We start from the raw sequence: 23,525 nt of genomic DNA, 5'->3' as shown, positions 1-23,525 counted from the left end.
TGTTGGCAATACAGTTGATTATATAGTAGGATCTCTCCTTGTTTCTCCTTTGGAAAAAATATTTTCCCCAGCATTTGCACTGAATGTTACACTGGGGAGATATTTGCATTTGAAGTCTAAGCTTTCTTCATGTGCCAATGATTGCAGAGACAAAAAAATCCTACAGAAACAAAAAGAAAAGGAGTACTTGTGGCACCTTAGAGACTAACCAATTTATTTGAGCATAAGCTTTCGTGAGCTACAGCATCCAATGAAGTGAGCTGTAGCTCATGAAAGCTTATGCTCAAATAAATTGGTTAGTCTCTAAGGTGCCACAAGTCCTCCTTTTCTTTTTGCGAATACAGACCGACACGGCTATTACTCTGAAACCTGTCATTATACAGAAACAAAGTTCCACTTGTGTAATTATAGTCCATTTTCTAAGGCAGTTTTCTTAAGAGTTAATTCAATAGCTGCAAGAATCCAAGTGCCTTTAGTGCTGTACCAGCATTTGTTTGTGCCTAAAGCTTCAAGCTTACGAATGCAAGTCTGAAAGGTTTGATTTTGTGAACTGGGTTTGATAAATATCAACATGAGGTTATCAGCTTCTCGCCAGTGGTGTATTTTTTATTATATCTGATGTATCTCTTTGTTGAAATCATTTCATCAGCATCTCTGGGCCTGTATTTTTAGTTCACTCATCTCCTTCACTTATCTGGGTAAGGGGGAACTAAGGGAGAGTCACCACGTCTCTTCACCCGGCATGTTGTAGAATTGGACATGGTGCTTGCAACTGTGAGAGTCATTCACTTTGTCGTCCGTTTCATATCATTTGGGTCTGAATGCAGACACTTCGTAGAATTCTACCTTTATTATTTTTATAATGTGTATTGTGGATGCATGGGATTATACTTTGATAAACTGTCTGTATTTATTGTCATTGTCTGAGTTGCCAGGAAATCTTGGACTCCAGAGAGACTGAGAGTTTTTGTCAGGAGAGGAATGAATTATGTAGCATAGACAAAGGATCCGATATTTTTTACAGCAGCATTTCCCAAAGCGTGGGGCACCAAAGACCAGCGGGAGGGACATGGAACAGTATCCGTGCAAGTGTCCACATGCTGCCCAGTTAATATGGTGGGTAGTGCATCCGGACTCAGCTTTCAAAAGTTAAGGGATTGCTGCTGCATAATCAAATTGGTCCATAAGCAGATATACCGGTAAACATGGGGACCAGTCAGCAAAGCTTAAGTGCAGTTAGCAACTCAAAGACGTAGCACCAAACTTTCAGAACCCCAGCAATAGCTTTCTGGTTCAAGTTCTTTAGACAGACTTTAGAGTGGTAGCCGTGTTAGTCTGTATCAGCAAAAATAACGAGGAGTCCTTGTGGCACCTTAGATGGTTCTAACCCAGGGAAGCTTATGCCCAAATACATTTGTTAGTCTCTAAGGTGCCACAAGGACTCCTCGTTATTTTTAGCCAGACTGATCCTGCAACTTCTGCTCCTACAAACTATTTCCAACTGCGGTGTGACTGTGCGCTAACTCGGCAAATATATTACGAGCACAAAACTTTAAAATGGCACCTTGACATTTAGGACCGGTTTAAACGTAACAATTAGGTTGACCTGGTTATGTCATTCAGGATTGTGAAAATTTTGCACCCTGTGCAATGTAGTTAGGTCGACCTTACCCCCACTGTAGATGCAGAGCTGGCTACTGCCTCTCAGAGAGGTAAGCTCTGCATCTGCAAGGACTCCTCGTTATTTTTAGCCAGACTGTGATCCTGCAACTTCTGTTCCTACAAACGATTTCCAACTGTGGTGTGACTGTGCGCTAACTCGGCAAATATATTACGAGCACAACCTTCCATCAGTATAGGAGACATCTAAACTACAGCAGCACTGCTGCAGTGCCATAATTATGCCATTCTAGTGTAGATATACCCTAAGTGCCATGAGATCTTCATCTTTCCCCACCTTTTTTGTTCCTCCAAATGCCTTGCAATGTAACTTAAAATCACCACCTCCAACCACTGCTCCCAGGTATTATTTGAAAGCACCATGAAAAGTATTTCACTTTGTTCTGGGGTTGGTTTTACAGTTGCTTTGCAATACAAAAGATAACCTTATTGGATTTAGCATTCCCACTTAAACATACTGGATGACATTCTGACCTTATTGAAGTCAGTGGGAGGTCACCTAAGAGCCTGAGTGTCTGCTGTTAATGGCCCATCAAGTTTTAAAGTATTTGTGGTCCTCACCAGTTTTTTACTGACCTAGAAGCCTTGGAAGTGGCTTAGATTAGAGTATTTCAGGAAACTATTAGTTTTACAGTTTTCCCTCTTCTGCTTCACTAAGTTATTCCTCTTGAACGTGCAGAGCAGAAAATGAACTCATTTGGGAATGAAGTGACATTTTATTGTAAATCAGCACCAACTATGTTATCCTCTACAGGATACTTTATTACAGGGAGCAGTTTTCTTTTTGAGAAAAAATCAGTTGGGAATATTAGGATATGTGTACACTACAGTTTATGTCGGCATAATTTATGTCGCTCAGGGGTATGAATAAACCACACCGCTGACCAACATAAGTTACACCAACGTAAGCACCAGTGTGCACAGTGCTATGCCAGTGGGACAGCTTCTCCCACCTCTCGCAGGGGCTGGAGTAGTTAAGTCAATGGGAGAGCTTCCTCCCTTCAGCTTAGGGTGGCTACATTAGGGCTTGGCTACACTTACATTTTATAGCGCTCTAACTTGCTGGCTCAGGGGTGTGAAAAATCACCCCCCTGAGTGCAGCAAGTCTGAGCGCTTTAAAGCACTAGTGTAGACAGGCTCCGAGAGCTGGGAGCCGCGCTCCGAGCACTCAAAACTAATCCCCTCGTGGATTACCACGAGTTCTGGGAGAGCTCTCTCCCAGCGCTCGCGTGCGACCACACTCACACTTCGAAGAGCTGCCATAGGAGCGTTCCCGCAACAGCACTTTGAAGTTTGCAGTGTAGCCATGCCCTTAGAGAGCTTACAGCAGCGCAGTTTGAGAAAGTGATGGAAATTTCACTAGTTAAGTTCTTGTAAATATTAATAATAGTCATTTAATCAAGTTATGTAATCAACCTTTGACATACAATGTTTCATATTTAGAAAAAAAATACCTGGAAAGGTTGCAAACAGGGATAGAACTGTTGATCTGCCAAGTGGCTTATTATGTACATGGTCCTATGTAATTCACAGCTTCAGAATGTGCTACAAAATATACATCATCAGTGATTTCAGGAGCAGATTCTAAGCCTCCACTTATCTCATTTCTAGCCATTATGGTTGCAAAGACAACCTTCCAAATGTAATCAGTGCTTGTTGCCCAAGTCTGCAGAAAGCATAAAACAGCAGCTCTAAAAGAAGTATGGATTGCATCATCCATCTGAAATGTGTAATAACTCTGAAACCTAAAGCTTGCTTTGTCAGCATTAACTGTTTCATTGCTGATCATTTTAGGCAAAGCACCCAGCAATTGTGCTTATCTACTGTTGTCACACGCATCAGCAGATATTAAAGCAGTGATGCAGCTAGCTGCTATCAAGGGTTGCTGGGATGGGGAAACTAGTTCAACTTCTCTCCATCCCCACACCACCCACAACAAAGTCTCTTTTGACCTTTACCACCATGATGAAGGGAGAAAAAGAGATTAATTTCCCTACCACCCATCTCACCTCCTCCACTGCCAAAAGCCTCAACTGCCTCCTGAGTTCCCAAACCATCTCTGTGCCTTCCTGGGTGCCAAAAGCCCCAGCACCCACTCCCATTCTTGCTTTCCCCTGGCTGTTTCCACCAGGCAGTGACATGTTGACAATATAAAAAAAAAAGCTGTGGCCTGTTGAAAATTGTAGTGCAGCCAGAGCTATCCCTAGGGCACAGCGAATGGGGGCGAACACCCTGGGCCCCGTGCTTCATGAGAAGGGGGCGGGGAGGTGAGTCCTTCCACCAACCTCCCCGTCCCCTCAGCACCTCCTGCCCAAAGCACCTCCCAGAACCTACCATCGATCAGCTGTTTTGCGGCATCGGGAGGCTCTGTGGGGGAGGGGAGAACTGGGCCGGGGAGGGGTGGGGCCAGGCCTTGGCGGATCCGGCAGGGTGCGGGGGAGCATCCCCTGCAGATAGAAACTTGGCACCTATGTCCCGGGCCCCCAAAGCCCCCTAGGGACAGCCCTGAGTGCAGCATAATATAAACCGACTAATATTATAATAAATCACGTGGGGGCAGCATAGAAATATTTGTTTTTTTTTAAATCCACCCAAAACTCATGAATATTTCCCAGTGTGCCTCACTAGAGATGTTGTTCACAGGATGTAGGCTCAGTTTGCCACAGAGTATACAGAACTCTGATTATTTAACTTCTGTTTCCTTTAGCTCTTTGTGATTTTTAATCAGCTAGTGAAACTTCATCCTATTTGGCTTCCATGCATCTTATCTCACCCACTTCAGCCTCTATAAAATACTGTTGTAAAAATCACTTTTCTGTCAAAGTTCAAGAACTGTGTGACTTTCATATGTAACCCTTCTGCCAGATGGAGTCGGCAGCACCAAGGGCCAGGTCAATATCTAGGATTTCTCTTAAAAATACAGAACAGAACGGTTCAAGCCCCCATCCAGTAGTCTAGGAAAACCTAACACCACTCTCGGGAGCCTCTAAGAGGCATACTTCCCACACGCAAGCATTGAGTCTGAGTATAACAAAAGAGAACTTTTACTAAAAGGGAAAGGGAACCACCCCAACCACAGTCAAGAGCATGGGACCATAACCAAACCCAACCCCAAAGCCTATTGGGCAGTGTCTTTTGCCTCCATGTCCCACCGTACAGTGGGAAAGTCCAATGAACGAAGGTCCCTTTAAACACACCATTCCACTCTCCCTCTGCTTCACCCGACTCACAATTGGCTGCCCTTGGTTAGGGAATACCTGGAGTTTAGAGGTGCACTCACAGGGTTCACCTCCCACCCTGAGGTAAGGAGGCAGGAGGTTGAGCAATGCCTCCACGGCTGCTTCTGCAACTGTCTCTCTGCCACCGCTAACCACTATTTCTCTGCTGATCCCCACTTGCTGCTTCCGCTACATTACATTCTGAGATTCCTCTGCTTAGCCCAGCTCTTCATGATTTCAGCTCTCAGTAATTTCAGCAGGTAGTGAGGAATCTGTCAGGTCAGGCTGTGCCTTCTACTGTAATGAGAGTAGATGGTACTACTTACGGCTCATCAACTTTCTGAGTAGCCTGGGAGGGTGTAAGGCTAAAGGAGCAACCCCGACAGAAAAGCTCCCCTGCCCTGTGGGTGAGTGCAGGAGAATCTAAAGCTATGAGAGTAAACTCAGACAGAAAATCTGGAGGGGAGCCCCAAAGTCAATCAGGTACTACATTTTAATATCTTTCTGGCAACGCCTGCAGCGGATTGGGTACCAGGTGTATTGGTTCTTCCTCTCCTCTCGATTTTATCGGTGATGCCAAGAGGGAGGTCCTGATGCATGGGCAACTCAGGGCCTCCATATCCTCTGCCCAGGCTTGAGCCCAGGAGAGGTACTCCAGCTTCGCCTTGAGCGTCGACACAACACAGGAGACAGCAGTCACCAGTTCTAAGCTCTTACTTGACTGGCGTAGAGTTGAGCACCAGGGGCTGACTCCAACGGTGGGAGAGATCATTATATGATATCTCACTAGACAACCACAGCCCACCATAAAATTGGGCAGCCTCCAACAATAGGGTGTTGTCCCACCACAGTCTGCCTGCTTCAATGGGTGCTTGGAGCTTAGAGTTTTATAACTTGACAAGTGGACTGTAACCAACACACCAGGCAAATCAATTAAAAGAAAGAAAACTTCCTTAAAGATAGGGTGCTGGAACATTCGCACCATGACAACTGGATTATCTGAGGACCTTCAACAGATCAGTGATGCACACAAAACTGCCATGATCAATGACGAGCTTAAATGGCTCAGTGTCGATATTGCATCCAAGAAACACAGCTAGCATCAAGAGGATCACTCAAAGAAAAAAACGACTACACATTTTTCTGGCAGGGGAAAAGCGCAGAATAAATGCAAGAGCACGGAGCGGAATTTGCCATCAAGAACTCATTTCTGGGGAGGATTGAGCTGCCTACAAATGGATCAGAGAGCATTTTGGCACTATGCTTGTTTACATCTGAGGGCCCAGTCAATCTTGTGAGTGTGTCTGCCCCAACACTCTCCTCATCTTCTGACATCAAGGACCAGTTCTACAACCAGTTGAACATCACCATCAGCAAGATTCCAAAACACGAATATGTTTTCCTACTAGGGGACTTCAATGCAAGCATGGGAGCTGTTCATGAACCAACCGTCTTGATCAAAACAGAACTAGTATGATGAATGGAAACAGTCAGAGACGGTTAGAATTTTGTTCCTATTACTACCTCTGTGTAACAAACTCATTCTTCCAGACAAAGCCGCAACACAAAGTATCTTGGAAACATCCCAGATTTGGCCACTGGCACCAACTAGATCTTATTTTCACAAGGCATACCAACCTTAACATCGTCCTCATTATCCATAGTTAACAAAGTGCTGACTGCAACACAGACCAATCTCTGGTATGCAGCAAGGTCAGACTTAAACCAAAGATAATACATAGATCTAGAGAAAAAGGATGTCCTCATATTAACATCAGTGCTATAGCAGACAAAGAAAAGTCACAGCAGTACAAGAACATACTATAACAAGCCCTTGACACCAGTTATTGTGCCACACACACACACCTGAAGTGGGAGCAACTGAAGAACACAATCTAGGATGCAGCTCTGTCAGTCTTTGGGAAGAAGGAAAACAAGACCAGTGACTGGTTTGACACATATTCCAGTGTGTTGACACCAGTCATAGAGGCCAAACACACAGCCCAAACCAACTACAAGAGAGACCCAAATGAAAAAAACCTTACAAGCATTGAGAGTGGCAAGAACCAAGGTACAACAAACTGCTCTTTGCTGCGCCAATAACTATTGGCTGCACATATGTGAAAGCATCCAGGTAGGAGCTGATGCAGGCAACATCAGAAACATGTACGATGGGATCAAGAAAGCCTTGGGTCCAACTTCAAAGAAGACAGCCCCATTGAAATCAACAATAGGGGAAACAATCACCAATACAAGGGAAATCACCAATGCAGGGGAAATCAATACACCAAGCAGATGAATCGCTGAGTAGATCACTACTCTGAGCTTTACTCTCATGAAAAATATTATTATGGATGTAGCCATCAGTGCCATCAAAAGCCTTCCTGTTATGAACCAACTTGACTATAAACCAACTGTCAAGGAACTTAGCCTTGCCATAGATGGCCTCCCCAATTTAAAGGCCCCCGGAAAAGACTGCATACCGTCTGAGGTCATAACATGCAGAAAACCTATTCTACTGCAACATCTTCACAAGTTGCCCTGCCTGTGCTGGAAAGGAGGCGAAGTACCAGAAGAAATGAAAGATGCCAACATCCTCACTCTATAAAAAAAAGGGTAACAACTATCATGGCATTTCCCTTCTTAGTATTATGGGAAAAGCCTTTGCCTGAGTTGTCCTGAACAGACTTCAGACCCTTGCAGACAGAATTTATTCTGAATCAGTGTGGCTTCAAAGCTGAAACGTCTACTATCAACATGATCTTCTCACTGAGATAACTACAAGAGAAATGCAGAGAACAAAAAAAGGCCCTCTACATAGCCTTCATCAATCTCACAAAGTTTTTTGACTTTGTCAGTAGAAGTGGACGATTCACACTTCTAGAAAAGATTGGATGTCTCCCCCCCCCCCCATGCTCTTAAGCGTGATTCAATCCTTACATGAAAACATGTATAACACAGTCCAATATGATGGCTCAGCCTCTGAAGCTTTCCAGATTTGTAGTGGAGTTAAGCAAAGTTGGTACTTGCCCATACTCTGTTTCGGATCATTTTCTCTCTGCTACTGAAACAAGCTTTTGGTTCCTCAACTGAGGGAATCTACTTTCACACAAGATCTGATGGAAAGCTATTCAATCTTGCAAGACAGACCTAAAACCAATACTCAGGGGGCCCTTATCCAACACCTCCTCTTTGCTGATGACACAGCAGTGACAATCCACACAGAAGCTCATCTTCAAAGCCTTATGGACAGTTTTTCCACAGCCTTCCAAGACTTTGGGCTTACTATAAGCTTAAAAAAAGATGAACATAATGTGCCAAGGAGTTTAGGAAGCACCCTCCATGAATATCTACAACTATGAACTTGAAGTGGTGAACAAGTTCACATACCTGGGGTTCAGGACTGTTGTCTGCAATGGGTCTCAGTACTGGTGCAAACAGATCTTATCTCACATGATTTGTGCACCATGTATGCAAAGGCAGTTAGTTGCTACACTTCCATTGCTAAAGGGTGAAAGACCAAAGAAAATGCTAATCTACTCCCAGTTCAAAGCAGTGTGACAGGAAAGTGCTGCTTTGAAGAATAAGATGGAAAATCCATCTGAGAGATTGAGAGGGAGCAGACCATAAAAGACAAAACAATACCTAAACTTCATCAAAGTATTTGTTTCTTAGATATATATATAAGGCTCTTGTTGAATCAGGACCAAGACCATCAGACAATTCAAGATAGATTTTTAGTTGCTGCTCAGCAGATGTCCAGTGTGACAAAGTTTCTGTGCTACCTTGGTGGATCTTGTGCTTATTGGCAGATTTGCTCACCTTGGAGGTTCATGGCAGCCCTCAGCTTGGCCGTTTTTCTGAATTCACAGTCCAGGTTGACTCCTCCTGTGTCTGACCAGGAGTTGGGAGGATTTGGGGGGAACGCGGGCCCGCCCTCTACTCCGGGTTCCAGCCCAGGGCCCTGTGGAATACAGCTGTCTAGAGTGCCTCCTGGAACAGCTACAACTCCCTGGGCTACTTCCTTATGGCCTCCTCCCAACACCTTCTTTATCCTCACCATAGGACCTTCCTCCTGGTGTCTGATAATGCTTGTACACCTCAGTCCTCCAACAGTCCGCGTTCTCACTCTCAGCTCCTAGTGCCTCTTGCTCCCAGCTCCTCACATGCACACCACAAACTGAAGTGAGCTCCTTTTTAAAACCCAGGTGCCCTGATTAGCCTGCCTTAATTGATTCTAGCAGCTTCTTGATTGGCTGCAGGTGTTCTAATCAGCCTGTGTTATTTGTGTCCAGAAGGTTCCTGATTGTTCTGGAACATTCCCTGTTACCTTACCCAGGGAAAAGGGACCTACTTAGCCTGGGGCTAATATATCTGCCTTCTATTACTCTCCTGTAGCCATCTGGCCCGACCCTGTCACACCAGGGAATAGAAAAACAAGTCAGATCTGAGGTGCAGTGGAAAATCTATACAAGGGGACTTGCCATGTAACTGTCCACGGTATGCTAATTTCAAACCTATGATACTAGTCCTTCATTCTTCTGTATAACAACTGACACACAAAATATACCAAATACAGATTATTTCCATCAGTTAGTTTGCTCTTTGCATCATCTTTAATGGAGCAAGATAGTGGTTTCAGCCTACATGCCTGTAGGAATGTTTTCTCATCTTTCAAAAATTCCTCTAGGATCTTGATTAATAGTGACATCAGACTCAATGGGTTATAATCACTGGTGCCACACTATGCATTTTCTTTATCAGTTTCCCTCCAATGACTTCATACTTCCCTTTGAAGAGCAATAAAAACTCTTTGGAACACACTATCCCTGCTCTGCGATCCCCTTCAGGATTGTAGTGGGTTTGTAATTTGTGTAGGCCTAGAGCTCAGTGAGCTTGGATGTGTAAAATATTTGTTTTAAGGTGACTGTTAATGCTGTTGATTTCAAAGCATCCGAATGAAAAACTCTTCAGAAGAATACAATAGGCTTCATAAAAAAAAAACCCTGCAGTTATGGATCAGCTGTTTACTGACTAACTGATGTATAGAAAATGTCTGTCTGCCAAATCAATCAATCAAAACACAGGAAACCAGGATCAGGACAACGAGTATCTCAAATTGTTACATCCACAGATGAAATTATTACAACTGCATCAGTTACTTGGTGTACATAATAAAAATGAAAATAATAACTAGCTCTCATTCATGGCACTGTAATATAGCATTGGCACAAGACCAATGTTTCCGGTTTGAAAATGAAGTTTCAGTGTCACTTTAGCAGCGAGACCCCATTAGCTGTTGACCATATTTGATGATATTGGCATTACCTCTTAACTTGTCATCATGCTGAAACTAGAGCCCAAATTTTCAAAATATACAAAAGAACAACCTCCCCATCTATTATTACTGACTGCTATATGTCACCTTTCTCAACTATCAGCATGCTTTACAATGTAGCAGTGAACACTACAATCAAAAACAGCTCAGCCGCAAGTTATCAGGCTTGATGCAGGAATCAAGTGGCGAAATTCCTCTGGACATTAAAAATCTATCAACTTACGAAACGAACATTGGGAGCAAATGAATCCCCTTCCTCCATGGTTGCAGGAGGTCCTCTGGTAGCAGAATCCATGCAGTTCTGAATCCAGGGTGCGTGTCCAAATTTTATGCAGGCCAGTTCATTTCAGGCTCCTTACATGGCAGGATGAGAAGAGGCCGAGTGAAGGGTCCGAATCTAAAAGCAAAAGGTTGTACACTGCTTGCCAAGCAAAAGGATAAAAAAGATTGCTTGGTTATCCCTCTCTTTGGGCGTCCAGAAGAGCCACCAGAGGACCCCAAGACTGCAAACACAGATAACAGAAAGCAGACCTATCACACCCACCCAGACTAGAGAGACAGAATCATTCTATTGCATAAAATATAATGAGATAAACACAAAGTTATTACAGATATAATATACTGTTTGTACATATAATATATTGGTCTATTAAATCCAAGAAAGGTGGTGGTCTCAATTTGCACCATTCCCACTGTAAAATTCCATATCACACCACGAGTTAGTGTCCACTCAACACTCAATTCCATTTTTGGACTAATTTACAACAAAAGTGTAATTTATATTGCCCTTGACTCTGCCACAGATTTTAATGCACTCTGCCCATGCAAAGTAAATCTTCCTTTACAGAAAGGAAAGAATGACATCTTGTTTGTCAAGAGTACTTAGAGGACACACAGAGATGGAAAATAACCTAAATATTTATTATTTCTGGACCACTGTGTACTATGTAAACAAACACCTGCTCTAAATCTAATTCTGCTTTTAGTCTTCAGATGGAGCAGTGAATTATTTAAAAATCAGCAAAATAAGATAGTGTCATGGATTAAATATTTTTTTTAAATCAGATTGAGGAAAAAAGAATATTTTTCCACTTCCTTTGGCTTATCCCTTTAGAAAAGTGGAGGAAAGAAATACGGTTAGTTCTGCCTGCCCTCTCTTAAGTGTTGAAAAAGTGCTAGGTGCTTGGAATTGATTTCTCCCTATAAGCCAGTCAAAACTCTGTATTATTTATTCACAGCTTTCAGATATCTTCAAAGGGATAACATGGGTCTTATAAAATATTAAACCAGTTTCATATGCACACTTGATATATATGCCAACATTCTGGTATTCTTTGACAGTCACACACAGGGATCACAATGGAATAGTGGGATAACAGCAAACTGAGGCAAACTACAGTCCACATTTCCTGTTCTGGATAGTACGGAATATGTTAAAGTAGGTACACTGTTGTATCAAAACTGGAGGAAGAGATTTTCAGAGGCTTGTAACTTCCAAAAAAATCCATTAATGGGGAGACATGGTGCACTTGAAGTAAAGCAGAGAGAAACTGGTGTCAGATAAATTTGGAAAGTTTAACTTGGCTAATATACAGGAATGGGGCAGGGGAGAGGGAGAATGGTGTTTGATGATTAATTTGCAGTGGAGTCGCATCTTACGCAAGGGTTAGGTTCTACAGTCAGCACGTAAGGTGAAAATCGCATATAGTCAAAATTACCCTTGAAAAATCCCTGAAATTGCCCATAAAGTACAGTATACTGTACTTGTGGCACCTTAGAGACTAACAAATTTATTTGAGCATAAGCTTTCGTGAGCTACAGCTCACTTCATCAGATGCATTCAGTGGAAAATACAGTGGGGAGATTTATATACACAGAGAAAATGAAACGATGGGTGTTACCATACACACTGTAAGGAGAGTGATCACTTAAGATGAGCTAATACCAACAGGAGAGTGGGGGTGGGGGGAAGAAAACCTTTTGTAGTGATAATCAAGGTGGGCCATTTCCAGCAGTTGACAAGAACGTCTGAGGAACGGGGAGGGGAGGGGGGGAGGGAATAGTTTTACTTTGTGTAATGACCCATCCACTCCCAGTCTCTATTCAAGCCTAAGTTAATTGTATCCAGTTTGCTCTCCTCCTGGTATTAGCTCATCTTAAGTGATCACTCTCCTTACAGTGTATATGGTAACAACCATTGTTTCATTTTCTCTGTGTATATAAATCTCCTCACTGAATTTTCCACTGAATGCAGCCGATGAAGTGAGCTATAGCTCACGAAAGCTTATGCTCAAATAAATTGGTTAGTCTCTAAGGTGCCACAAGTACTCCTTTTCTTTTTGCGAATACAGACTAACACAGCTGCTACTCAGAAATCTGTCAGTATACTGTACATGGGTTTGTGTATACAACCCTGTACACTTATATGTATAACTGTATAATGTATACAGTAATGTACAGTATATAATAAGGAGTACATATGCAAAATATAATTTTACAGTACTGTATTTTTAATTACAGGGGATAATTACAAGGTGGTAATTACAGGGGGTCCTCAAGGCTTGATGTGGAGACAGAGGTGACAGAGAGTTTGGGTGATGGTGAGCAAGTTGTAGATGAAGTGGTTGGCTCTGGTTCAGCTCGAGAAGTTGATCTGCTGCTGGTTGTTTTTCCTTCAAAAACATGGTGATCGGCAACTGTCGTGTTGTCTCTTGAGCTGCTCAAACATTTCATGATATGGTCTCAAATCATCTGTAATACTATGTGTGATTTTGAGGCTTTGTTCCACAGAGGGATCGTATTCAGAAATTAAATCATTCAAGTGTTTCACTGCTTGGAACACTTCAGCAAATTTATGAAAATTCCAACTTGCTGGCTCTTCCTGTTCATCGTCATCATCGTCGTCTTCTGTAGACGATTTTATCAGTTCCTCTAACTCTTCATTAGTCAATGTTTCTCTATGGCTCTCAATTAATTCTTCAATTTCTTCCTCAAGGATGTTGATGAAGCCATCACCACCCACTTGCCTGGCCACCTGAACAATGCATTTCACTTCTTTGTCAATGGTCGGGAAACCCTTAAAATCATTCATACATTCTTTCCATAGGTTTCACCAACATGCATTGACTGGTTCAGGCTTGATTGCATCCATTGCCTGTTTAATATAAGTGATGCAATCGGCAATGTTGAAGGACTTCCAACACTCCATCGCATTAAGATTGGGATCAGCGTCCATAGCACTACATATCCATGAGAACGTAAGCCTCGTGTACGTGGTCTTGAAACAGCGAATCACACCTTGGTCACAAGGTTGGAGGTGGCATTTGGGGGGAGAAAGATTACTTCAACGTCGTTATGCACAAACCGGAGTGCTTCAGGGTGGCCAGGAGCATTGTCTACGATCAGCAACACTTTAAAGTCAAGTCCCTTCTCTTCGAGGTATCGCTTGACCTCCGGAATGAAACACTTGTGGAACCAATCCAGAAATAATGCTGCCATCACCCAAGCCTTTTTATTTGATTGCCAGAACACAGGCAGGGGATTTTTGTTCTTTTGTTCTGTGGAGCAAGCCCGGCTTTATTAAATGCCCAGCCACATTGCCACAAAACAACACAGTCACACGGTCTTTAGCTGCTTTGAAGCCAGGGGCTGGTCTTTCTGATTTCGAAATGTAGGTGCGGTTAGGCATTTTTTTCCAGAGTAGCCCAGTCTTGTCAGCATTAAAAACTTCTTCCGGAAGATAGCCCTTTTCTTCTATGATATTCTTTAATTGTTCGGGGTAGGCTTTTGCTGCCTCTTCATTGGCAGATGCAGCTTCACCAGTAGTCTTCACGTTTTTGAGGTTGAAGCGGTTCCTAAAACTGTTAAGCCAACCTTGGCTGGCTTTGAATTTCTTCTCATCAGAAGGCTGTCCCTCTTCGGCGGGCGGTTTGAACAGCACATAGAAGCTAAGAGCCTTGTCTCGCAACGTATTGCCATCGATAGGCACACGTTTATGGTTCATGTCTTCCAGCCATAAGTTTAATGCCTTTTCAGTCTTCACTAAAGTCTTATCATGCACCTGGCTCATCACCTTAGCAGTTATTGGAGCACTTGATCCCATGGCTTGACGAATTTCTCTCTCTCGAATCTTGATGGCATGAATGCTAGATTCGTTGCGGCCATTTTTACGCGCCATGTTGGAGACTGACATACCATCTCTCAATAAGTCCAACACAGCCAGTTTTTCCTCCAGCGTTGGAACAGATTGCTGTTTCTTCAGCTGAGCACCAGATGAAGTAGTTGGCTTGCATTTAGGGCCCATGTTATATGAAAAATACGTATCTTTAAACACTAGAATCACACTCAGCACAACGAGATGCTCACACTATGAGAGACACGCAGGAACTGAGACCGACTGAGGGAACAGCAGATTCACGTCTCCCATCTCACGCTCACTCAGGGACATATGCTCACTGAGTGGAATCATGGGCGGAATCGCCCGCACTATTTACAGATATCTTGTTATTTTTCTTTTTTGTTTGCCGAGCATGTATAGTTGAATTTGCGTAAGTTAAATGCGCGTATGATGCGACTCACCTGTACACACTTCTATCCTTTTAAAATGGGATTGTTTTATAAACTGAAAACAGGCAAGTAATAAGGACTTTGCCTCCTTTTTTGAAAATAAGATAGATTAAGATCATACTCAGAAATATTACACTGAAAACAGAGCACTTCCAGAGAGAGTTGGTCGTGACCACTATTTTGAACTGCACATACTCAAAGATGGTAAATTATTATTCCATTATTTAAGTTTATGAAGGTGGAGAGAGGAGAGATTTTTAAACTTTTCTAAGCCTCAGGCAGTACATTTACAAACCCTCTTCAGAGCTTGCGAGCTTTATTCATGGCGAGCCTTGCTCTGCACCTTTGTCCAGAAACAATAAACCTCTTCCTTAACTTCTTGCTTGCAGACCTGTTTATAAAATTACAAAGCTAATAGGGAAACCAATCAAAATAAACAGATAAATACCAGGTGGGGAGATTATTTTGGAATGATTATGCTGTGTGCGTGTGAGAGTGTGTCACCAGGAGGAACAATAACAGAGAGGGCTGGACATGTGTTTTCTTTTGCATCATTTCACATTTTAGTTTCTGTATTTAAGTTTCCATGGCTACAGTACAGTTGTCTGTTTGATTTCTTTAAAATGTTCCTGTGACATACATTTTTCCCCTTCTGTTACCTTTATATTTTCCCTTCTTTTCTGTTTTCCATGTAACATTGTCTATAGTACCTTTATGGCTATGACAGTGTCAAGCTGTAATTCCCAACTTGAATTTATTAAATATCCCTTCTTATTCAAAGTTCCCACTGGGCCCACTATCAGAGGAAGCATTTGCTATCACAGAACAAGATTGTAATGGGCTCTCATGGAGAGCTGAGGGAGCATATAAGAAGCCTCCTCTGCACATCCTGTCACAATACACCACCTGCACAAGGGGGAATGAAGGCACTCCTCTTTCCATGTGTATCACCCCAAAAAGGGGCTCTAATACCACCTTCTCAGGGTAAAGAGCAGCTGCCATTGTTGTGTAAGGATGTAGGGCATGGCTACAGAGACTAGAGGCCATCCTCCATTTTGGAGAGCAGGATTCTGGACTACAGAGGGGAGATCAGTTAGTGGCAACTCTGATTTTTGTGTTATGTCATGTTTGAATATAATACATAATTGTTAAATACAAATTCTCATTGCTCTAATGCAAATACCGGCACACTCCACAGCAGCTCACGAAATGATCTTGTGCACTAGGAGGCTATGACCCCCTGAACACTTCCCTTGCATGCCAGAGAGCTCTGGGTAGAATTCTGAAGAATTACTTGCACAGCTCCCAGTAAGGCAGTGTCCCTCTGAGCGACCACAATGCCAGGCTGTGCCTAACTGACACAAATGACTCTGGAGTGCACAAGGTTTCTGGGGGGCTTTACCTCCTGTTCCAAATTATGGGCTTTGTCTCATCCACCCCAAAAAAATATATTATTGGTGGTCTATTTGAGAAAATAAAGTGGTCACTCAGAGAACGCAAATGAGGGCCAGACTTGTTGTGTGGGGTATGACATTTTAAAGTGACTGTGGGTGGTTACTGTTCGCTTAAGCTATGGAACATTCTAGATCCACAATTCAGAGGAGCCTTGTCAGCTAGAAGCAGTTACAGACGGAGATGTGATGGCAACTGAACCCAAGAATGAAGATGTGCTAATTAGTCATTAAGGGACCCACTCACTTTGCTAAGTTGTTTAGTTGTAACTTTATTTTATTTGTGGTGTTATTTTGAATCAGTTAAAGCCATTGCTATTAAATTAAAAAAGCATGACTGAATTTAGGAGACAGAGCACGTAGGTCACTTGATAGTTTATACATTTAAACCCAACTCACTACTGCTTCCATAGGTTTCCTTTTTGCCTTTAACAGGTTCCTAATCCTGCTGCCAGAGCAAACCCTCTCCACTGTGAAATCCTTGATAACTGGAAAATCTGGGCCTCTAGCACAAACTTAGTTGAGTGTTTCTCCTTTCGCCTAGTTTAAGGCTGGAACTCTCTCTCCAGAGGTGCAAAAGACAATTTAGCAAGAACTACAGATGGCAGAAGTTCTAGGGGGCAGGCATCCCTTATTCCTGGAATTCCCCCAATACTCTAGATACATAGAAAGCTGTATGCCTGTAAGACATCTATACAACTTCCTGGGTCAGCAATTCACAGAATCACAGAATATCAGGCTTGGAAGGGACTTCAGGAGATCATCTAGTCCAACCCCCTGCTCAAAGCAGAACCAATCCCCATTTTTTGCCCCGATAAACTAAACAGCCCCCTCAAGGATTGAACTCACAACCCTCGGTTTAGCAGGCCAATGCTGAAACCACTGAGCTATCCCACTAGTGCTTTGTTTAGTTTCATTGCCACCACTCCCCTCACTCTTGGCTGTTGGCATTGTGCCTAAAACTGTTTACATTATCAGCACCACACCCAATTCTGACTTCATCTCTGCTCAGAGAGTGTGCATTCTCCTACAATACTACTTAACACAGCTAGAGGATTTCTTAAAGAACAACTGCTCAGAAACTCACACCAGCCCCACTCTCTCTAATAGCATAAGTTTTTTTAATGTCCTCACAAATATATAATATTGATAGATACAGGATCAATCTTTCATGTGTCTGGAGAGAGAATCTCCTTATTACATAGATCTCACTGAAAATAAAATAGACTTCTCTCTCTCTCAACCTGGTGTAATTGAAAATCTTAGTTGAAAGCATATAAACACACTTTGTAAAGTTGTTTGCTGATCTTTAGACATGTTCTTTGAGTGGATAACGTGTCACAGGAAAGAATTATGATGAGCACAAGATAGGGTGACCATATTTCTCCAAGGAAAAATAGGACACTGTGTGGGGCTAGCCTGAGCCCTCCCACCCATGCCCCTGCAGGGCTTGCCCAAGCCGTTCGCCTGAGCCCTTCCCCCCACCCCCATACCTCCTTCGAAGCTGGGGCTGGCATCGCTGCTGCTCGCCCCCATGCGAGGCTGGGGCTAGCATCGCTGCTCGCCTGAGCCCTGCTTCCACCCCTGCGTGGAGCTGGCATTACTGCTTTCCCCACAAACACACACGCCGCGTATGTTCCTCCGCACCCTACTTTTGCCAAAAAAGTCAGGACAGCCGTGACAGGGCTTAAAAAAGGGACCCTAGCACAAGGTAAATCATTCCCTTTCTATTTCACATACACTCATCCCATGCTCAGCCATCTGTGGGACAGCCCAGCTGGTCCTTAGGCACCTCAGACATTTAGGGCATGTCTACACTTACCTCTGGAGTGATCGATCCAGCAGGGGTCGATTTATCGCGTCTAGTGAAGACGCAATAAATCGACCACTGAGCGGTCTCCTGTCAACTCCAGTACTCCACTGGAGCAAGAAGCGTAGGTGGAGTCAGTGGGGTGAGTCAGCAGTTGGCCTACCACAGTGAAGACACCGCGGTAAGTAGCTCTAAGTACGTCAACTTCAGCTACACTATTTTCGTAGCAGAAGTTACGTAACTTAAACCGACTTAGCTCACTCCCCTTCCTCCCCCCACATACACACACCAGGCTTTACAGCGCACAGACAAGTTCTTCTTTCTTGATCTGCTGCATTTGCAATCATCAGCATTTCCAGCCTGTGCCATATACATCCTAGTTTTCCTCTCACCAACCATTTCGAAAGAACAACTCTGCTGTGCTGAGGAAAATGGGTTATTTATCACTTCTTTTAGAAACAAATATACAGGAAAAGTTGTATGACATTAAAGATGCTGGTTTTCAAAAAATACTTTTTGTGTGCACATAGTCCTTGCCCAAACATTCAAGGAAAATGCCCCCCTTCCTATGATCATTCTTGCACCTATTTCCTGTAAGTGTACTATTTGCAAGTACTGGGACAAGCAAGTCTAGGCCTGCCCAAAGCTAGATGTCCACCCCCTCCACTGAGGGGGAGCAGTCATTGGACCCAGGGTGCAAGTCAGTACTGGAGACAACAAATGAAAAAACAGGGACAGGAATGAAGGTTAAAAGTTGGTATCCAGAGGTGGACACCCTGCAGAGAACCCCCAACAGCACCCACTGCTCCTCAGAGTGTCTAAGGAATCAGTGGACAATGCCCAGAGGAACTCTACCAGAGGTGTGATCAGACAAGGGACTGAAAATAGGCCCCCCACTGACAGAAGATCCCCCACCCATCCAGCTTTCTCTTCCTGGTGTGAAGGACGTGCTCTTGGCCGGCCCCAGGAGGAGGCTAACAAGGAGATCTTGCGACTTTGTGGGGCCACAAGTGGGGTGTGCATGAATTAGGGGATGCAGGGAGAAGTGCAGCCAGAACCTTAGTAAAAGGTTCTGAAGGAACTGGAAGAGGAGCTGTAACCTGGTGCACATTACATAGATGTTCATCAGAGTCTCCCTCTCACCACAGAAAGAACTGGCATCAGAAGGGTTGGTGAACCATACCAGGTACACACCTGTGCTTGTGTCTCCATGGAGGAGCCACCAACTGATATCCCCAGTGGGACGTGGAACCAGAGTGGAGTACAGTGGAAATACAAAGCCTCTGCCTTCAAGATGCCTACAATCTAAAGATGCACAATAGTTCTCACTGGAGAAACTCAAGAATATCCATTTATCAGGAAGATTATAAGAAGTACAGAATCAGTCCTGCCACTATGCCAGGGTATGTGATCTGGGCTATCCTTTGGACAGATTAATTGGGTAGCTACCCCAAGCACATGAGGCACTGTGAAATAAGGCACAAAATGGGGAATGGAGACAAAGGGATCAATCTATGAAGAATCTTTGAGGAGTATTCCCTTCCCTCCCCTCCCCCCAAGCTTGTTGGATGTAAATCATCTCTTTGGGAGAAATCCAAAAGCTTTGCAAAAGAAGCTCATAGATGAAGAACCACCATACTCAGAGTGTCTGATCCAATGTGTACTGAAGTCAGTGGGCTTTTGATTGAATCCTAAATCAGCTACATAATTCTCACAAACATTTCCAGATGTAAAAAGTTACATTGACATGCACAGAAGCCCTGCCACTGCTTTCTCTTTTTTTTGGTAAGCCTGGTTCTAAATAACATTGCTCCAATCAGAGCTGAACAAAGGGATTCAGTGTTCATCGAAAATCATTTAGCTTAAGGCAGGAAGGGACCACCAGATCATTTAGTCTGACCTCCTGTATATCACAGGCCATCAACACCACCCAGCACCTACGCATCAACCCAGCACCTGAAATTAAACCAAAGTATTACAGCCCAGAGGACACTAGAATGTTGTGTGCCATAGGTAAAGAATAAAAGGGACCAAGGTGCATTAGTGCCTGAAGTCTCCAGCAATGGCAGGGAAATTATTAAGTGAGATATACCCAGATAATCCTGTCAAGTGACCTGCTCCCACATGATCCAGAGGAAGGCAAGAAAAACCCAAAGTCACTGCCAACCTGGGAATTCCTTCCCAGCCCCACATATGACGATCAGTTAGACCCTAAGCATGTGAGCAAGAACCAGCCAGGCAAGCACCTGAGAGAGAGAATGCTCCGTGACACTTCAAAGCACCCTGTCCAGTCTCCCGTCACCAGTAATAGCCATCTCTGGTACGTCAAAAGAAGGAGACAAAACACGCAAATACACACACACACACTCAGACCACATCGGAATACACAGGGGGAGAGGGGAGAGTAAAAAAATCCCTTTCTGATCCTACCAGGTGACCAGCTGAAACCCTCAAGCATGAGCTTATGGGAACATAAAACATAAACCAGAAATGAGCCCGGGGGCTGCTGAGTCTTACCCCCTATCATCACAAGTTGCACTCATAAGTTTGTCCAGCTCTTTCCTAAAACTAATTACGTTGTTTGCCCCCACAATTCCTATTGGGAAATGGCTTCAGAACCTCACTCCTCTGGTGGTTAGAAATCTTCTAATTTCCAGCCTGAATTTATTCCTGGCCAGTTTATTTGTTCTGGCACCAACATTGTTCTTTAGTTTAAATAGCTCCTCACCCTCCCTAGTGTATTTATAGAAAGCAACCATATCCCTTTCACTCTTCTTTTTGCTAGGCTAAACAAGCAAAGCTATTCCAGTCTCCTCTCATAAGATAAGCCATCCATTCCCCTGATCATCCTACCTAGTAGTTCTTCTCAACACCTGTTCGTTTGAATTCATCTTTCTTGAAGATGAGTGATGACAATTGTACACAGTATTCCAAATGAGGTTTTACCAGTGCCTTGTACAATGGCATTAATACTTCTGTCTCTACTGGAAATGCCTTGCCTGATGCAACTGTGATACATGGATGTCTTTTTTACAGCCTCATCACACTGGTGGTGGCTCATAGTTGACCTGTAAGCAACCCACAGACCCAGGTCCCTCTCCTCCTCTGTCACTTCCAACTGATGAGACCCCCGCTTGTAGAAGAAATTCTTTTAGACCTAAGTGCATGATCTTGCACTTTGTGCTAGTGAATTTCATCCCTTACTGGCACTCCAGTGTTTAAGGTCATCCAAATCTTCCTGTATAATATTCCGATCCTCCTCTGTATTGATGATGCCTCCCAACTTTGCATCATCAGCAAATTTCATTAGCACACTCCTACTTTTTGTGCCAAGTTCATTCTAAACAGAAGTAAGAATAAAAATTAAGGCAAAGATTTAGGAACATAGGAATTGCCATGCTGGATCAGACCTCAAGTCCATCTAAACCACTATCTTGTCTCAGACGGATGGTGGAATATATGCCTACATTAGCCACCTATGGCCATATTTAAAGTACCTAAACACATAGCCTAATTTCCAAAGTGCTGAACACCTAACAGTTCCTGTTTGACTTCAATGGAAAGAAGTTTAGGGTCTCTGTTTAGTTATCAAGAGAGCCTGGTTCATATACAAATAAAACTTGCTCTTTTATAGTGCTTTCCACCCAAGAATCCCAAAGTGCTTAAACAATATTATTCAATTAAGCTTCTGAACACTCTTGTTAAACAAGTACCTTAAGTAGGAGTATTCTCATTTCACAGATAAGGAAAGGAAAGCACAGAAAAATTAGCTGTCACTCATTTAAGAAAGTCGCTTCTAATCAGTGGCAGAGCTTGGAAGAAAACTCAATAAATCTAAGTCCTATGCTCTAACCACTACACAATACACATGCTAATTACACACCTGGGCCTGAGCCAATGATTTCAGGTCCATACATACATAATTACACACCTGCTAGGCAAATTACATGTTTTACAAGTTGGTTTTATTGATTCTCAATTAATTCCAATTTCCTTTGAAAATTATTTTAATTAATTTAAAGAGACACCTAAAATTACTGAGGATAGTGAAGCTGGAAGTTGTGTTTTGTTTTGGCAAGTCTCACCTATTCCTCTGCCCTTTCAATACTTCTGTGCAGATTAAGACTTTCAGATTACTAAAATTCTAAAACCATACAGATGTAGCTTGAGGATTTTACTGATATATGTAAACAAACCCTTCAACAACTTCCTAATGGACTTCTCCTCCTTTGGAAATAAAACAAAGTGAAAATAAAATATGGAATGAGTTGATAACTTCTAATGATTGTAGGCAGGCTTTCAGACAGACCATTTTTTAAAATCACATTTATTCTTCCTGTTGGTCATGATTTGATTTGAAGATTTTATCTAATATAGTTCAATTTTTCTCTTGGAGTATCCTGAGTAGAAAACAATGAAAACTAAATAAAATGGTCTCTCTGTAGAAGTTTGTATGAGGCTGTGCTCTCCCTATTACAATTTTAACTAATTTTTCCTTATGAGTATGTTTACAAAGAGGTTACTCTGTGTCATTGGAGTCACCTTGGGTGCCTAAATCATTTTCTTTTTTGTTAAGAACTCAGCTTTATTTCATTTAAGTGATACTCAAATTACCTTACTCACAAGAGTATTCCTCCTGAAGTCAATGGCACTAACTGACATTCAGATAAATAGGCTTTAGCCCTAAATATATCAGATCATGTAACTATAGTCTAGAAATCATGGGCTCTCAACCTAACAGTCATGACTAGAGTAGTGTGAAGATTTTTGGACAAATCTTTTATTCTCCAAAAATGCATTTTTGGTCAATCCAAAACATTTGATATGAATTTCACAAATAGTTTTGGCAATTGTTTTTTCTTGACTGGCACCATTCACAAAATAGCTAGAGGAGAAAGAGGTGATGGTGGTCCCCATTTATATCTTTTAGCCAGTAGTTGGACATTCAACTAGTACATGGGGGATTCAGGTCCAGATCCCCCCTCTGCCTGACAGAGCAGTGATTTGAACTTGGGTCAGAGAGAGAGAGTGCGAAAATGGCTCTGTAGCCTGGTGATTATCACACTCTTCTGGGTGGGAGTCACCCAGTTAAAGTCCCTGCTCCAATGACTATTCAAGTATTTTGTACAAAATGGAACAGCTTCAAAAGAAGAGAGACCTGCCTTAGAATACCCTCTAGCCCTGTGGTTAGGGTACTCTATTTGGAGGTGGAAGACACAAGTTCAGATTCCTGCTCCATATCAGACAGAGGGGGGAATTTAAACCAGGCATCCCACATCCTGGATGAATGCCCTAACCACTGAGCTAAATAAGGGAGATCCCCACCATCTTCTCTACCCATTTTGTGATTCTAATCCTTTCAAAATGCTCAGAAACAAAATGTTTCAGGTTGAACAATTTTTTTTAACCTGAATTGGACTTTTTTGATTTGCCAAAATTTGTCAGGAATTTTCTGATTCAAT

General features: G+C 42.8%; 2 protein-coding genes across 11 annotated transcripts in view; one reads left to right on the top strand and one right to left on the bottom strand.

Annotated features, from left to right (window-relative positions):
- Positions 1-23,525, bottom strand: part of LOC140914912 (DNA nucleotidylexotransferase-like) — a 384,775-nt gene that overhangs the window by 300,113 nt on the left and 61,137 nt on the right. The gene's annotated exons all lie outside the window — the stretch shown is intronic.
- BLNK (B cell linker) overlaps positions 1-23,525 on the top strand; it is a 144,908-nt gene that overhangs the window by 78,996 nt on the left and 42,387 nt on the right. The gene's annotated exons all lie outside the window — the stretch shown is intronic.

Source organism: Lepidochelys kempii, chromosome 7 (assembly GCF_965140265.1).
Source record: "Lepidochelys kempii isolate rLepKem1 chromosome 7, rLepKem1.hap2, whole genome shotgun sequence".
Lineage (NCBI taxonomy): Eukaryota > Metazoa > Chordata > Testudines > Cheloniidae > Lepidochelys > Lepidochelys kempii.
The sequence above is the reverse complement of the archived record's forward strand: the minus strand, read 5'-3'. Positions and strand labels throughout refer to the sequence as shown.